The following is a 13,715-nucleotide window of genomic DNA, read 5'->3' as shown; positions in this document are numbered from 1 at the left end:
ACATTTTTTTTTTGACAGAATATTATTAAATCATAAATAAAAAAATTAATCGCCATTTAGAATTTTTATTGTAGAATTTAAATGTAGAAAAAAAAAATAGATAGTAGATCACATAATAAATTCAAAATGTTGAGTAAATTGAAAATAATAGCATTAGATTATTTTGTAACCATATGAAAACCATATGATTTTCATACACATACAAACATGTATAATTTATAAAGATAGTTCTAATAAAACAAATACGACAACACTGCCTTATATGCTTACAGTTTAATTCACAAGCATTACAAACACAAATTAAAGGGTTAAAATTATTTTTATTTTTTTTATAAAGATTTTTTTAATGAACTCCGTGATTATTTTTTTATTTTTTCATCAGTTGTTGTTATTTTTTTCTTTTATTAAATTTTATGTTTTATTTTGAAATTTAATATTTTTACATAAAAGGGGGAAAAAAATTATGTTTATTTTATTTCATATAATGAGAGCTTCTCATATTCTATTATTGTTGAAGCACAAAAAAAAAACAATTCGTTACATACTTATAAAATAATAATTTTTTTTTAGGCATAGTTGTGTTCATGGTGTCTTTTTTAAATACGAGAGTTGATTGGTTCTTTTTGTTTGTGTCAAAGGGATTAATTTACATAACAATCAACAAATTTGACATATAAATGGACAGAAGGACTTGCTACATAGTTTAACATAATAGTTTTTGTATTTTTTTTTGTTTTCGAATTGTAATTAAAAATTTTAATAGTAATTATGTTGTTTTATACAAAATTCTATGGAAAATTTTGGCAAATAAATTTATAATTCATGTACATATGCATTAATGTTCATATATGCTGTCATAATTAAATCATATGCGATTAAATTATTTAAATTTATTGGTGAAAAATTAATTGTATGAAATGTATATATGTATATACAATGTGTTCCAAAGCATTCAAAATTTTTTCACTGTGTGTAAATTTTGTAGTTCGTTTATGATTTTGTGCAATATCACTAATATTTTTCTTTCGTACATAAACACTATTTCAATCTAATGTTTGCGTATATGGTACAAGCTATATTATAATGGTAATAAAGGATTATAATGATATAAATTTGTAGGATATACATACATAATTATTGTATTAACAAAATGCTGGTTATTGATTGTACGAATTTCAGAAATTTAAATAATTGTACAAAATAGCGCACACAACTGCAACTTAAGATTTGATAAATACATTGTTTTTTCGCATAATTCGTTTCTAATAAACATTTTTAATATGCTGAGCCATCTATTGTGAATGCAAGTATACCAACCCACAACATTTATTTGTTACACTATTTATTTTAATACAGGAATTCGCTATTTTTCATCCTTTTTTCATTTACATAATATACTACGATATAAGGATGTAATTTTGCCATTTGATGAATGCATGTCATTTTCTAATAAATAGAATGTATGTAAAATAATTTGTATGTATATGTACATAAAGGTATGAGCATAGTTATCATATATACACATATGTGTATACTCGTACGTTAAAAGAACAAGTAAAAACGATGCAGTGGGTCTAAACTGAGTAAATTACACCCTGCATTTTAACAATCTGAGTATTAAAACTTGTTTTTGAAATATTTAAAATTCACTTTAATGGTTGTATGGCAGCTCCTCGAACCTGTCAAATTATTTCACAAAAGCTTCACCCATATGTCTGACCTATAATTAAGTCCATGACAAGCAAGTCCCATGAATCTAATAATTTTACCAAAACTTTCCAGCCATTCCAAAAAAACGCCGACAAAATGTGTGACCTACAATTGGACACATAGCTTTTAGAGTTGTATGGTAACTGACCGAACTAGTAAAGCCATTCAACTAAAATTTTTAGAGCTTATGTAGAAAATTTAATTGGGCAAACGTATACAAAATTTCATATTTATATCTTTATTAGTTTTTGAAATATTTAAAATGATCTCTTTCGTTGTCTGAATTTGTCCAATTATAGCATGGTCCGTTCCTTGGTACAAAAGAAAAAATTTGGAAAAATTTGGTGGCTTTATTCGTTTTTGAGTTACCGTGCCATCGGGGGATATTAAAATACTCGTATTACTCTTCATGAAAATGCAGGATATAAAAAAGAAATTTAATACTCACATAGCTTTGAAAAACAAAATTTTAGACAAATTATTTTAAATTTTTAACCTTGAAGGCTAAATTTTATTAATGTGAAAATATTTTAAAGAAAATCAATAAAATTTCATTGACCTAACAAAATCAATCAATTTTGAAAAAAAAATAGTTTTAGAAAAATTTTCCCAAATTTCACTTTTTGTTTGATGAAAAATTTTATGGAATAAATTAATTAGAGTTTAACTAATATTTTCTTTTTATTAGAATTTTTAAGCATTTTCAATTAATTTCGAAAGTATTTCAAGTGTATTATGGGATATCTATTTCAACATAACACATTTTTTAAAATCAGCAATATAGTTTGGATATTGAAGTTGACATAACTGTTGGCAACTGTTTTATTAGAATTTATGTAAAATTTTTACGTATTGTAAAAGCATTTGTCATAAGTTATTTCACTTTGCTTTAATCTATTTTTCAGTTACTTCCTTAATTCGACTATAAATTGAATTTATGCTGAAAATTGAGTAGCCAGCTTTCCAAAATTAATATCAGAACCTACACTTCAATTATGTATGATTAAATAATATGATTCGCTATCTTGTCTGAAACAGTGTGTTTATTTTAAATTCTTATTCAATAGAAAATTCTGAAATCTATATATTTTTATAAAATAAATTCTAGTATAAATTCTAGGATATTAGTCCACATTACATACTATAGAAATTATGTATATTAAATTAATATAAATAAATTTATATTCCAATATGCACCATTTAACATATTAACAAATTTCATTCCCCTCATTTAAAGACTAGTAATAGGATTAAATCAAGTTAAGTAAATTATAGTTAATTAATTAAATTAATTCATCCTGTAATTTATGGAAAATTATTCTAAAAGATTTGATAATTAACTAAGAAATTGTAAAAATTTTAAATTTTTAACACAACAATTTAGTAGGGCGAATATAGCAAAAAAACAAACATTTTTTTTAAACTCTTCAGTTAAATTTATAAAGGACAGTCATTCTTTTCAAAATTTCTTTTACGGTAAATAATATAAAACAACAAAAATTCTTACACATGGTGTTTCGTATAAGAATGCAAATAATTTTAGAAATGAATCTTTATTCAATTTTTAGCGAAAAAATGTATGAGGGGAAGGGGGCGGCTGCAGATATATTCGTTTTTGAGCTACAGCCTGTTGAAAAAAAAGGAATCAGATTTTTTTGGAATATAAACAAATGCTTATAACTTCGAAACTATAAAACATAGTGTTATCATTAGGAGCTTATTTTACAGACGATTGTTCTTCCTTTTTGGTCTGACAATCAATTTGATTTGAGCCATAGGTTTTGAAATAAAATATGTCAAAATCAGAATTTTTGTTTTTTTTTTTAATTTTTTTTTACAAAACTCGAAATTTCTCGAAAATTTTTCTTATTACTTATTTTTTTTTTGTTTTTTTTTCGATGCGCTACAATGAGATATAAAAGTGTACCTTAGTTAATTAGTTTTTCCAGTAAAACGTGTTAAATGTGTTTAAAAATAATGCGAAAAATGCATAGCTACAATTTTTTGTTGGAAATTGATCAAAGAATCATCCCTGAAATTATTCGCCATCTTATGTCCAACACTCTGTGTATACTATGAATACTATAAAAATAGTATTTTTTATAGATTATTCTTAATAGTTTATAGTATATAAAAATATACTATAAACACTCTGTATATTAGTTCAATAAAATTTTTTCAACCCTTTGATATTTTATATGAGAAAACTATATAATTACAATTCAATTCACACACAAGTATTAACCTGATTTTAAATTTTTTTTCTCTGTGTATAAGTTTCAATTTTCCCTATTCAAAAAGAAATTGTTATTCATTTTTAGTTTTTTTTCAATTTAATAAAATTAAATAAAAAAAAATTCTCTTTATTTTCAATCCTTTATCTTTTCTAAAGTTTATTCTATACCTGTTGTATATAACAAACACAGCTCAATCGCAGTTAAAAGGATATAATTGAAATGTAATATAACCAACCATAAGATTTTCAATACCACAAAAATAAGATTAATTACTATAAACAAAGAGTTGAATACCAATATATGTATGTAGAGTAGATAATTAAAAAAAATAAAAGGAGCGTGTATACATGACTTGCTAAATAAAGGCTAACCTTATTTGTGAGAATATTAAAAAAATTTTAGTTCGTATATTGCATATAAGTATGCAATTGCAATTCATTTAAAAAAACTAATATCAAATTTTGTTTATAAAATTTTCAAACCAGAGTCTACTTATACTTGTATGTAAGTATATAGAATGGTGTAGAAATGAAAATGGAATTCTCAATATTGATTTTATCAAAAACAAAAAAAAAAATTTATAGAAGAAGCCACTTAAAGAATTCAAATGAGAAAATTTTTAACCATTAACCCAATAAAAGAACAAAAACAAAAAAAATAAGTTGATATTTCAGTAGAATGTTAAAAACTTTTTAAATATTTGATTTTATTTCAATATCAATATTGCAAATAAATCTGTAGGTATATAGGCATTTAATACTTTTAAAATATTCAGATTACTTTTATTCACGTTTGGGCTTTTTCACAATCCGCCATATACATTTTATCTGTTCAATAATGCTTGTTCGTTTTCATATTCATTGGATCGATAACAATTGTGCGGTAATATTGGTTTTAAATTTAAATACAAAAAAAAAATAATAAAAATGTGATTGTGGTTTTATTATAGCCTGGCTATTTTAACTTTATATATTTTCTGTGTATCGTACACCAAATATTGGTAGTGACCCCAAAATTAAACAAATAAAAAAAAAAGGATTCGATTTCAAAAAGAAAAAAATGAATGAAAATTCAGAAAGAAAAATTTGATAGGATGGGAACAATACTCGTATAGAGAAGTGTGAATATTACATTGCGTTTCATAAAGAAAGGTTACGTGCACAGGAAGAGTATATCCGGCGTTCTAAATATTGTTTTTCTTTTAATTTTTATTTAAACTTTGCACATTTATTTATCTCTCTCTCTCTCTCTATCTCTATCTCTTCGCTTTCCATTCTGTCCTTTATTTGATTATTATTGAATTTTTGTTTGAATACATTTGGTTTGGTATATAAAATATTTGTAATCGGACCCGTATTAAAATACTTTTCAGAATGGATTTTAAATATTTGAACACAATATACAAAAGGGTTTTTTCTCATTTTTTTTTTGTTTTAAACATTAAATGAATGTTAAAATGACTTTTATTTCATGTATATTTAAAAAGTTTGCAAAAGAATTGGAAAAAAAAGTGAAAAAAATCAAAATAGGGACTAAAAATACAATGGGCATTAAAAAAATTCCAAAAAAAAACCATATAAATTATTAAGTGTGTTTATGCTCTGAAAAAAAAATATGTTAAAGGGCATTATAAGGATATAAAATTAGATTTTTTGTCAAAATCAGTTTCTTAAATTTTAATATAGAAATTTTTCAATTTTCTCCTAGTTGGATGTAAGAATTTTTATATTATTTTTCAAGGACATTTACCTTTGTTTCTTTCACTTGATAAATGGTAGGTTTAGTGAAATAAAAATGTTTAGCACCATTGTTATAAAATAGAACAATTGGTTGATAAATTGATTTCATCTTTTGTATAATATTGGGTGATGGTTTGATTAAGCAGTTTTAGTAGTCGATACCCAAAATTTCGTGAGTAAGATGAGTTTTTTCTATAATGAGATATTAAACTTTAATAAAAATCATTCATTGTATTCGAATAAGCTTACAACTATACAATTTTATTAGGTGTAAAAAGGAAGGCCTTTAATTGGAAATTTCCGAAAAATCATATATACTCGTTTATTAAACAACAAACTTATAAATCTGAATAGTACTTTTGTCCCCCAAATATAGTTTAATGAAATTGTTTTCAGACATAATGAAACTGTTTTCGACTGAAAAAAAAATTTCTTTTTATTGAAACTATTTTGTGTTTAATTGAGCCCAATTTTTTTTAAATGAAACCTTTTTTTGCCCAACATTTTTTTATTTGTAACTTTAATGAAAAGTCCTAAACTAGTCAGTAACCTTTGGTGTAAAAATATAATTTTTGGAAGAACATGTCACCAATTTGTGTAATAATAATGAAATAATAGAACAGTTTTTCTCATAATATTAACCCATTAGATACTGTGGTCCTCAAATAGTTTTCTTGGAATTTTTTTTTAATTGGGCTGTTATTTTTGAGATGTATGCGTTTTTTGAAATACAATGAATGAGATTGTTTAAAAATTTTTAGACTTACACTTTAATTCTACGCTTCTATTTTGGGTCTAGTCTTAAACCGAATAAAAAACTTTTTGTCTTTGCTATCATGACAAAATGTTGTGTTACAATTTCCCAATTTCCAATTTCAATTTCAACACCATATTGTCCATCACCATTTTTCATTTTCTACAAATATCATTAACCTTTGCCTGAAAATGTTATACATATAACATTTTCATATTTAGGTATAACTTTCGATTTTATGGTTCAAAAGTTTTTGATTTATTTAAATGAATTTTCACTCTTCTATTTTATTACCACTTTTTTTTCGTTTTAATCTAGTATTAAGGCAGGATGCAATCTAAATATGAAACGTATATGAAATTGCTTTGTCCGTGCTAGAAAATAATAAAAAAAAAAATGAAAAAAAATAGAATAAAATAAAAATGTTATCATCCGACCCAGATTTTTGCTGTTTTTTTTTTATTAACTTGAGGTACTTTTTTTTTGTATTATTCTAAAAATCTAAAATTCCATCAATTCATTCATTGTACACTTATACCTAGATTTTAGTATAATAATAAGAAAAAAGACAAATATAACAAGTAAAAAAATTGAAAAAAAAATTAAATTTATTTTTTTTTATTCAATTTCATGTTTTTTAATATTTTCTATATACCTAAGTGTATTGACTAACTAGTATTTTCCTCTCATTTAGAAGTTCAAGCGAATTCATTAAATAAGCATTACATGAGGTACCTACAATGGAAATGAACACATTTGTTTGTATATACCGAAACGAAAATTTTTTATTATTGTGAGCAACTTTGTTTAGGCACTTGCTAGATGTCACAAAAATATCATGAAACAGAACGTGAATATTTTAATGACGTTCATATGATCACAACTAATGTCTTTCTCTTATTTTCTTTTTTTTTCATCTTTTGGCTATTAAATCATCATCAAATTTGTGATGATGATGATGATATTGTTGAAGATGAATTATGATGTTGGTGATAATCTCTTTTAATCCGAACATCATAATCCAAACTGTCAACTCTGTCATTTTTAATCATAATAGATCTCCTCAACCACAGTATATTTAAAAAATATAATGACATAAAATTAAGTAAATCTGAGTATGCGCGCATATGTATGTGTTCTAGGTGTATACATGGTATATAGGTACATATACATGATGATATATACATACATAAATTGGATATATTCTATTGATAGTTTTTTTTTTTTTTTTGAATTTGCGCATTAAACTTATTAAAACAAAAATTGTACATAATACGAGTATGCTTAGATATTTAGTTTTTATACCCGTACGAACGTATGTTCGAAGGGTGTACTAAATTTGCCTTACCGTTTGTAACGCTAAGAAATAACGGTCTAGATATAGACTCAAGTGTATGTTTTTGATCAGCGTCAAATTCTGAGTTGTTTTAGCTTTGTCTGTTCGTCCGTCCGTCCGTCCGTCCGTCCGTCCCAACGATAACTCAAATGATTTATTGTAGTAAGTGCCAGAACCCTATTTAAATTGGACAAGATCGGGGTACCGGTTCGGGTAGCTGCCATACAACTTCAAAATTTATTTGGCTATATCTCAGAAACTATAAAAGCTATGGTATTGAAATTTCACACAAACAAATATATTAGTAGGGCCAATATGCTTGATAAAATTCTTTAAAATTTCTTGCCTTTTTCTGGTAGCTGCCATAAAATTTCAACAGTAGTTTGGCACCCACAGTATTTTGAAAAACACATTGTACTGAAATTTTTCATAAATTAATATACGGCAACTCCATAGTCAGTTATGGCATCTTTATTCGCACATAGGATAACAAATTTGTACGGGTATCACAGAGTTGACAAGGTCAACTCTATTTTTTTCTCGTTTTTTTAATAGTTTAAGAACACCAAATTTTGAAAATATTTCTCAATTTCGTTTTAAGTTTTTTAACAAAAATTGAATAAAAAATAGTTTATAATTTTGTGCCTACAAATTTATTTGTTCATTTCAGATATAGTCCCAAATACTTTGAACCGTGGCCGATGAAGGGGCTAGAATGTGAAAATGTGTATTATTTTTCAAAAAAGAATGTTGCCGGATACGAACTTTACTACGAATTAAGTAACCCCCGGTCAGAAACCTAAAATTATCGTCTATTGAAAGTGACAATATGAAAACACGCAACTCTTAAAATACAAGCGTTAGAATATCATTTGGCATGTCAGGTCAAGTCATATCAGTGATATATATGACAATGTAGTAAATTTTACGACCTAAATTGTAAACAAATGAGAAATATCATACATATGGCATATATTGGGCAAACCGTTATGAAACCAAAAGACAATTTTTTCAAGCCTAAAAGGAATTGATGACTTCTGGCAAAATAGATTAATTGTTAAGTAATCCTCGGCTAATGGAATCTGAAATAATAATCCTTAATACTAAAGAAATAAAATTTTTATGGAGCAGTCCTTAAATTTGCGATGAAGATTTCAATTTTTTTAAATTTTACTCCGAATTAAGAATTTTTGGTCTTTTTTGCCGTTTCAATAATAATTACAATTATTTTTTTTGAAATTTGCATTTGATTTCTGAGCCCTGCAAAATTCTCTAATATTTTTTTTTCATTAGATATGTAAAATATGTTTGGTCGCAAGTTTATCGACATTGTAGACTACTATATAAATCGATCTTCTAATTTTAAATTAATTTTGATGGAATCACTTTTGATTGAAATCAATATAATTTGTCAGAACTGTCATTAAGCCATACTGTATGTCTCGCAAACTTATAAAATTTTTGAGGGGTCACAATAGTAGTGTGTTTCAATAGTAGATTGTATGTAGCAATCAATGTAAACAAAACAAATACTTAGTAATCATGTGAATTACCGTATAAGCAATGTAGAGAATATTTCGTCGGCAATTTCTTCATGCCTCTGTAGCTCAGTTGGTAGAGCGTCCGCCTAGAAAGCGGTAGGTCACTGGTTCGAGTCCAGTTCGAGGAGAAAAATTTTTTTAATGAATTTTTCTGCCTTTAACTCGTTCCTTTGATTACGTCATCCATCTGTTCTGCAGTTGCATGAAGAAATTTGCCTTAAGATAAAATAGGTCACAAAGTATTCTTTAACAATTTTTGATGTGTTCAAAAGCAAACTTCTATAATCCATAAATTTAGTGGCATACAGAAAATTAACGCAAGAACCCCATAGAATACTTACCAAACCTTAAAATTTTTTCAATTAAAATGAATAAAATTTGGTTTAAAAATCATCTTCATCAATATCATCATCATCATCATAAATATCATCATAAACGCAAATGTGACAAAATTGTGTTACTTCCGCATTAAATATGAATGAAAAAAAATACACATGAATGTATGTATAAAGTCTGTTTTCTGTTTTTTTTTATGTATTTTTGCAAATCGCGAAACTTTATATCCAGATACTAAAAAAACATGGTTGATTAGTTTAATAGTAGCGAAAGAAAAAACAAGAATGAAAAAAAAATTATGTATTTGAATTGTTTTTAAATTGCTACAAATATAGCATTCTATTTGCAAGTATACAGTAATAGTTGGATGTATTAATATAGAAGCAATAGATCACGCTAGTAAGACGTATGTATAAGAAGGCAATAGCAATAATGATAGGCGCAAAACAAATTATTATTATGGATTCAATTCAAAGTTCGTTTAATTTTAATGTTATGTGCAAATAAATGTTTGCTGTATAAAGATCAGGTGCGCGGGTGAACTCATCATCACGTAACACTCCATTGAATTTAATTGCTTATATATTATATTGTATACGATTAGATGAAATGATGTTTGCGCTTACTTTAACTATAACAAATTTAGAGATTGTTAACGTAAGTATGCTTATGTATACAAGTATAGTACGATGGCCATTAGAAATTTGTTCTAGTATGTTTTTTTATGAAGTACATAGTACAGATATATTATGTAGATATACTTTACATATGTTTATATCTAAATGTAGACAAATTTTTAACAGAGAATTTTAATTGAAATAATTTAATAAATAAAAAAAAAGATATTGAATATATTAAGCACGAGCTATTTAATTACAATGTGCATAAATAAAATTTTAATACGTATACGATTTCGGTGAGGAAGAAATTCTGAAGAGAATTAGAAAAAAGAAGTATAATGGACGAGAGTATGTTTTCTTACTATTCACTTCACACAGTTTCATTTGTGAGTAGAGTAAGTATTTTTAGGCAGAAATGCTCAAAAGTTGTGAAATTTAAAAGATCGAAAAGTTGCAGCTGAATTGACCTTTCCAATTTACTACTGGGTAAAATCATTTTTTTTGCTAACATTCGCAGCAAAACATCTAAAAGGTTTTCATAAATTTTAACAGTAAAAGTAGATACAAAATTTATTTGTAACTTTTTTACCTCTCGAGTTATTAGTCTTAATTAAATTGGTAAAATGTAATTTTTCGTTAATTAGCAATTCAATTTAATTTTTATGTTAGTATAAAATTTTTGAAAATTGTATGTATGTATGCAACTTGAAAATTCCTCCTAAATTTATTCTAAATTTGTTATGTTGCAATAAGGGAAATTTATAGAACCCTAAGGATATTTTTAAGAAACTGTGACATCTAAATCGTCTGAAAACTAAAAGTTTTATTACAGTTTATATATCGCACTAAGACAAATGTTTGTTACCTAAACAATATGTACACAATTGTAACAAAAAATACAAAGCTTAGTTTTAAGTTTTGGATCACTACTCGTAATTTCGGTAAAAATTAATAAACGTCAATTATTGTAAATTTTTTTAAAATGCGAAATACATAAGTACTTATAAATTCTTGAATTCAAGAAAATATTTTTAGAAAAACAAAATTATTTACCTTTTAATGCATACTAAAAATCTAAAGTTTCAGTAAAGTAAACTCAAATTTTTACTCAACATTTTATTTAAGTGTTGACATTGTAAAAATTTTTCCGTTTACAATTTGAATCTTAAAACTTTGTAAAGTTTGCGTTTTACTTGCAATTTGGATGTCACAGAGAATGTGTTTTTTTTAATAAACAATAACAGAGATCGACTAAATGTTTCTATTTCTAAAAATTTATAGATAATCAGCTATCATTATTAATTTATTGTCTATTATCAATAAAAAAAAAACTTTAATTTCAATGCTAATTACCCCTTAATATGAGGCACATTATATGCTATGCATCTTTGTAAGCATGAAAGCTCGAAAACGATGAATCTTTTGAATTCGGATATAGATTGCTTACGGACTGAAATAGGAATTTAATTAATGTGAAGTATCTATATTGGCTAAACTTAAATTTGAAAATTAATAATTTTAACTAAAAATTTGTTTAAAATCAATTAGTAATAAAGGAAAAAGTTAAAACTTCGCAAATATATACTGGACTCAATCTGAAGTATGCTAAAGATATTGTGTACTTTACATGCTAGAGATGTACAAAATAGGTCCAAAATATAGCTGTTTACTTACATTTAAAATTATGATATTTTTTTTGAGCTTTAAATATCTTTATAAGATTTCGAACTTTCTTCGTAACCAAAAAGAAGCTTATTTGGTTCTAAACGATTTGTTATAGAAAAATAAAATAACAAATAAATAGATTTGTGATAGAAAAATCTTTATATAGTAAATGACAGGTTGGCGTTTGCAAATTCATTTTCTGATAAGAGGGCAATACAAAAATAAATCAAGTTGAAAAGGTTAATGGTATATTACAAATCATACAAATATAATAAAATAATCATACTTAGACTCATAATTAGAGGGAGATTTTAAGTGACATTTTAATAGAAGTTTAAGCGTTTTATTGTGTATTTATATTAATATAGCATTGCATACATTTATAAACGATTGAGGGTATTAGTGTATACCTACTCCTTATCTTAGTTATACATGTGCGCCATACAGAAATTTCTAATATGCATTCTATTTATCGTTCAATTCATACTTGCAATAATGCATACTTTGAAAATAATTTTAACAAAATTTTGGAATTGCAAAAAAAGTGCTTACTTATACAATTTGAATTTGAATAAAAAGAGTAGTTAAACGCTTTTTTTAAGGTGATGTTTTCGATATTTCTGAAACATGTACGTAACAGTTTCTCCAAATTTAACGATTTCTTCTCAAATCACCAACGAATTCCAATCATTTAATATGCTGGGACTATATTTGCAAAGGATGCGGTATTGTGCACATATTGGCAACTTGTATATTAATAGCCATAATTGCATTAGTTTAACAATTTGTTAGTTTGTTGAATCAGACTTCTGTTGGAATTATAAAGTTTCAAAAAAACACTTGATTTATGGATTTTGTTTTGTAAATTTCAAGAAAATTCATTACTTGAACTCCTTTTTTTACCCATTCACATGCAACTGTAGCGTTAGCAATTTACGGAAGAATTGTCAGACCATTTGAATTTCTTTTTAACAAATTTTCATTTGTAGCATTAACAAAGAACACAAAATTTAATTCAAATATGCTAACTCAGTTGCAGATTCGTATTAAAAACGATGAATCTGCACCGAATATTTTTTAACAGAGGTAATCTATTCAAAAATAATTTGAACGATTCTACACTTACACAGAAAATTAGAAGATTTTTTCTCTAAATTGAAAAAAAATACTAATCATTTATTTTTTCTTTAAATAACAAATTATTGTATAATTTTCATACATTTTTTCACGGTCAAATTGAATATTAATAGTGGGAATTATTATGCAATTGAAATTTAAAATTTTATTTAAGAACAATGCAGTTTTCATAGAAAATTTCACATGATTCTGTACACATGTATCTGATATGTTCGTATATATCTAATATGTTTCAAAGGCAGCTGAAATTACTGAAAATTTTGATGTAATTGAAAGATACTAATATTAAAAGTGTATGGGTAGTAGAATAGTCTCTTATACAAATGTAATATTCTATATAGATTAAGGTTATTAATGGTCTAGTGTAGAATTATCAATGAAAAACTTGACAGGAAAATTAGTGAAATTTTTGTTGTCTACACCGCAAATTTTTTGATTATAAATCGTATAAAAACAGGTAATTAAACGAATGCTATACATTACAAGCTAATATGGTTTCAGTACAAGGTATGGAAGCATTAAATTTGTAAGCATTACAACCAATTTAAGTATAAAGAGGTAAATAATATAACGAGAATCCCAACCAAATTAATATTTAGAAAATATTTAAATTTTGTAGACCTTTATTTAATTTCAAATT

General features: G+C 25.5%; 1 protein-coding gene across 1 annotated transcript in view; it reads right to left on the bottom strand.

Moving 5' to 3' along the window:
* The window catches only part of LOC129618938 (protein sevenless), a 78,858-nt gene that overhangs the window by 54,975 nt on the left and 10,168 nt on the right, over positions 1 to 13,715 (bottom strand). The gene's annotated exons all lie outside the window — the stretch shown is intronic.

Source organism: Condylostylus longicornis, unplaced genomic scaffold (assembly GCF_029603195.1).
Source record: "Condylostylus longicornis isolate FDR11 unplaced genomic scaffold, ASM2960319v2 ptg000010l, whole genome shotgun sequence".
Classification (NCBI taxonomy): Eukaryota; Metazoa; Arthropoda; class Insecta; order Diptera; family Dolichopodidae; genus Condylostylus; species Condylostylus longicornis.
The sequence above is the reverse complement of the archived record's forward strand: the minus strand, read 5'-3'. Positions and strand labels throughout refer to the sequence as shown.